Genomic DNA, 5,414 nt, shown 5'->3' on the forward strand with positions numbered 1-5,414 from the left:
GGGCACTTGATAGAGAGGAGTAGCTAAGAGCACTGGTGGGGGACCCAAGAACAGGAGAATCGGGGCCACTCTAGAATTCCATTGCACAGAGCGTGTAAGTATAAACCTGTTTGTTATTTTTATAATGACTTTAAAAAAGTAGATCGACTTACCTGCTCCACCACTCTACTAGACCACTCCCTGCAGCCACTTCTCCCTCCAGTGGTTTAAGGTCATAACATCTTCAAGACGGATGTGCTGTCCGTAGCCCAGTGTTTCTCAATTCCAGTCCTCATGGCCCACTAACAGGTCATGTTTTCAGGATTTCCCTCAGATGAAACAGCTGGGGTAAATACTAAGGCAGTGAAACTGATCAAATCACCTGTGCAAAATAATGGAAAGCCTGAAAACATGACCTGTTAGTGGGCCATGAGGACTGGAATTGAGAAACACTGCCGTAGCCCTACCTTTGACGTGAGGATGTTGAGGGACAATTCACTGCCAGAGCACGTGGAAGCGCCACCTGCTGGGGGAGTGGAGGATCAGGTAAGTAATAGTGCTTTTTGAAACCCATAGAGTAAAAAAGCAGCTAACCCTTGCAGCTCAGGCACAGACCCACTGCAAGGGAGAATTTGCAAGTTCCCTGGCATTCAGCTGTAAAAGGAGCTTCTATCAATTGGTATTTTTTGAAATGTTGGATTTCCAGCACCACAGTATTATTTTAAAGCGTTTGTTACCCCAACACTTCATATTCCTGATTTGTGATTGCTATATCATGTACTTGTATGAGAAAGTATCCAGTTCTCTTTATATTGCTTCCTTTGTGTGAAATCCCTGGTGTTCCTGCCAGTCCCTCTGCTTTCCTATTAAAACTCGCCACACTAAGCAGGAGAGCACACCGTGATCAGTTCTCTAGCTGCGATCTCAGCCTGCTCTCCTCCAATGATCCAACTTCTCCTGACACCCCCCCCCCCTCTCCACCACATAGCCATTCACTGGGAAGCTCAATGTGCTGTTGCTTCTCCTCCCACCAGCTCTTATGCAGCCAAGAACAGAGGGAATGTAATCACTTTCTTTTTTTTTTCACAAAAAAAGTAAAAAAGGATATTTATAATAATAATATTAATATAATAATGTTTTTTTTTTTATATCCATACAAAAAGGTTTTGCCTTTCATTTCTATTTTAAACTGAATAGGTTGTTTTACAACACAATCACTTTAACTTCAAGTTAATCTGTAATGCTTGTGTACGTTAAACCTAAATAGGCAAAAGAGTGTGCAATAATCCATACTAAGCGATCAGAATTCATCTCTCAATAAAGCAAATGTAATTGGTTGCTATGGGTTATGGTAGTTTGCACATCATCGTCTCTTTTCGCAATGTCTGATTTAATAAAGCCGATTGTGTTTTCTCCCGCTTCTCTGCCATGACACAAAAGCTTTTTAAGGCAAAGCTGTTCTGTCATCCTGTATATGTGCCATCACCCCATTCCACTAATGCAAAGCACATGCACTGTCACTCTGTATGGCTTTTACCTTGATTGGCCAGTGACACAGACCATGTATAAGTAATGTCGGAAATAATTTATTACCACTCCCTCCGCTTATTCATATTAATAAGAAGCATTAGCAGCAGCTGACTATTAAGTGACTCTGTTCTTCTCTTTATTACAGATCTGTGACAAGCCACGGCATTGTGTGAGCGAAGCGCCGTCCCCGTCCGGCCTTCCTGTCTCCCAACCCTTGTACCAGAGTGAATGTGAGAGCCCTGGTACAAAGGATGGCTGAAAGGATGGAATGGAGGATCCCGCATCTATCTCTACAACTGAAGCCAATCTTGTATAATTGTATGATGATAATGTGGATTAGTATAGCAAATACTGAGCTCCAAAATTCCAGCTGAAACTTAACTTAAACTTAAAGTGGTTGTAAACCCACAATAAAAAATAAATTAAAAAAACTGCAAGACAAAGGCATACTGAGCTAGCATGCATGCATTATGAAATACTCAACTTAGATTAAAGCCCCTGTAGCAGTCCCCATACACACTCCGGCCGGTGACATCACTCCCGAAGTTACTTCCGGGTATTGCGGGCTCCGGCGCCTACAACAGGGTCCATGTCATAAAGGATGAGCCGAACACCCCCCTGTTCGGTTCGCACCAGAACCTGCGAACAGACCTAAACTTTGTGTGAACTTTAGAACCCTATTAAAGTCTATGGGACTCGAACATTCACAATCTAGCCGACAAAAAGTGATTTTTAAAGACTTTTTTTCCTTGCGAAATGACACTTTGTGCAGGGACAGTTCTAAGCACGGGAAACATGCGCCCCTTCACAGGCATACTATACACACCCCCCAGGTACGAAATTTAAAGGAATATTACACTTTTATTGTTTCACTTTAATCATTATTAAAATCACTGCTCCTGAAAAAACGGGCGTTTTTAAAACTTTTTTTTTGCATTGATCCATGTCCCCTGGGGCAGGACCTGGGTCCCCAAACACTTTTTAGGACAGTAACTTGCATATTAGCCTTTAAAATTAGCACTTTAGATTTCTCCCATAGACTTGTACAGGGTGTTCCGGCTTTTCGAATTTGCCGCGAACAGCTCAAATTGTTCACTGTTCACTGAATAGGCGAACAGGCAATGCTCGAGTCGAACAGTTCGTCTCGAACTCGAAGCTCATCCCTACATATCATAATCAAAAGGAAACCAAAGATTTAACCTGTCTAACAGTATGCGTTAAAAACAGGAGTTTAGTCTGCACACATTTGCAAATACATGCGTAAGCTGCAGAGCCACGTCAAAGCACCCCGGTATTATCTGCAGTTCTAAGGCTGCATTCACACATATGCAGCCGTGTTTTCAGTGCAGCAGTCTGGTGCATTTCTGTTCACCTATTCAGGAGTGATTCAGGTGCAAATTTTTAACTGAAACGGCACCTGAAACTGACCCAAAAACGCACAGGACCCTTTTTGAAACTGCACCGTGGCCATCCCGCAGATGTGTGAACTGGCTACATTAAAATGGTTGTAAACCCTTACAACGCACTTTGACCTACAGGTAAGCCTAGATTAAGGCTTACCTGTAGGTCCAAGAAATATCTCCTAAACCGTGTATTTGCCAAAAGACAGGCACCACTGTCTACGGCGCACTGAGCGCGCCGCGGTCAACAGCGATATGCCGCGAGTGGCAGCTACCTTGCGCATGTGCGGGAGTGACTTCATCGCGGCTTCGCCGGATGACAGCGGCGGAGCAGCGAGACCCACGAGAAGATGGATGCTCTGGACTACAGGGGGCAGTGGTGACTTCGCTGGCTCCTGTGTCAGGTAAGTGACACATAATGGACTACTATGCGATGCAGGGAATGAAAGAGGAAGTAAACCCATTAGGGTTTACTTCCTTTTTAAAAGCTATTCACATGTCATGTGAATTGGATGCGGTTAAAAATGCATCCAATTTGCACATATGTGAACCAAGCCTTACTCTAAATTTTGAGAGCCTCCAAAGTGGAATAGCACATGCATTATAATGGATAGGTAAAGGGCAAGTGAGCCTGGAGGGAGCCCAGCCCTCCTTAAAGGCACAGGGGTGCACCGGATACCCAGCATATTGCACAATGGCAGTGAATGTGTCCAATGCTTCCTCTCCCCCGTATTCCGACTAGGGTTGCCTCCTCATCCCTTTAAACGTGAACACATATTAATTAAATAGGTTCTGTGGCTGATTAAGTTGGTAATTAAATTCACTTGGTGCCTTATCTGCATCTAATCATCCTCAGAACCTCTGTAATTCATATGTGTTTAGGTTTAAAGGGATGAGGTGGCAACCCTAATTCCGACAGTACAAACAAATGGCCATTGCCCTCACCTATAACTGGCCTTTGCAGCTAGGAGCATGTGGCAGGGCAACATATGCAAAACAAAACCAAAGGAATTCCCAGATCAACTCACCAACCAGCCTGCAACCAACCAAATTATCCTGTCTAACAGTATGCGTTAAAAACAGTGGTTTAGTCCCAATCATAATCAGGATTCCCCATTTCATCAGAGTCCCCATCAGAGTTTCCCTTCCATCAAGGTCCCTATTACATCAGGGTCCCCATCAGAGTTTGCCTTCCATCAAGGTCCCTGTTACATCAGGGTCCCCATCTGAGTTTGCCTTCCATCAGAGTCCCCCTTCTATCAGGGTCCCCATCAGAGTTTCCCTTCCATTAAGGTCCCTATTACATCAGGGTCCCCATCAGAGTTTCCCTTCCATCAAGGTCCCTATTACATCAGGGTCCCCATCAGAGTCTCCCTTCCATCAAGGATCCCTATTACATCAGGGTCCCTATCATAATCCTTCCTTATATTAAAGTACCCCTCTTACATCAGGTTTCCCCAATGGAGTCCCCCTTGCATCAGAGACCCCATTTACAACAGGTTCCCCATCATAATCCCCGCTTACATCAGAGTCTCTCCTTTCATCAGGGTCCCCATCACATACCCCTTTACATCAGGGTCCCCATCAAAGTCCCACCCTTACATCCCAGTCCCAATCAGAGTGCTCCATACATCAGGATCACCACTGGATTTCCCCTTACATCAGGGTCCCCATTGGTGTGCCCTTTATATCAGGTTTCCTATCAGAATCTCCCTTACATAGCCTTTGCAGACCTGAATCATTTACTGACATTTAATCACACACATAGGTTAGACTTGATAGACTTGTGTCTTTTTTCAACCTCGTCTATGTAATGTAACTATGATAATCTTTGCACACTGAGGATACCTCTAGCTGCCAGCCAGATACAATTTTGTAGTGGGCTGTTTCGGGACAGGTATTGAGGTTAATTATTTAGCATAATCTGTAAAGTACACAGAATCATTTTCCACTGTATAAAATATAAATAATAAAAATAAATCTTAAAATCCAATGTGTGTAAGAGATATTTGTGTCTAATATCTAACATGATAAATTTTAGTTTAACATCATGCTATGTGTTCTTATTCATGTTTTTAGTATTTATACTAATACTTTATGTAGTTTATTATATTGTATGCATGAAAAGGGGTACTGGCTCAAAGTAAATCCTGTGATGCAGAAAGATGAAGTTGTGCAGACAATGAAGCATGAGATGGAGATTGTATGGCACAGAGTGATTTATTGCGCATTTCTGTGTACATATATTACATAGTTACATAGTAGGTTACTAGTTACATAGTTAAGTTAAGTATTGTGTGTTTCTTGCACAACATGTAGTACAGGAGCAGAGTTGCTCATTTTATCACCTATAGAAACATAGAAAAGTAATGACAGAAAAAAAGACCACGTGGTCCATCGTGTGTGCTCTTTGTTTTTTATTTTTATTTTTTTGGGAGGCAGGCTTTTTTTCCTTTTGTTTTATTTTTTTTGTTCTTTTTTGTCTAGATCTGTATAGCTCTTTTT

The 5,414-nt window shown here is 42.6% G+C and overlaps 1 long non-coding RNA gene across 1 annotated transcript; it reads left to right on the forward strand.

Annotated features, from left to right (window-relative positions):
• Positions 1–1,263: 1,263 nt before the first annotated feature.
• On the forward strand, positions 1,264–4,902 carry LOC143933977 (uncharacterized). The gene is made up of 2 exons (XR_013263181.1): positions 1,264–4,202; positions 4,249–4,902. It is a non-coding gene; the product is annotated as an uncharacterized LOC143933977 (long non-coding RNA).
• The last annotated feature ends 512 nt before the right edge of the window (positions 4,903–5,414 follow it).

The sequence above is a fragment of the Lithobates pipiens genome, unplaced genomic scaffold (genome assembly GCF_037356315.1).
Source record: "Lithobates pipiens isolate NorthernLeopardFrog02 unplaced genomic scaffold, aLitPip1_a1.2 Scaffold_27, whole genome shotgun sequence".
Taxonomy (NCBI): Eukaryota; Metazoa; Chordata; class Amphibia; order Anura; family Ranidae; genus Lithobates; species Lithobates pipiens.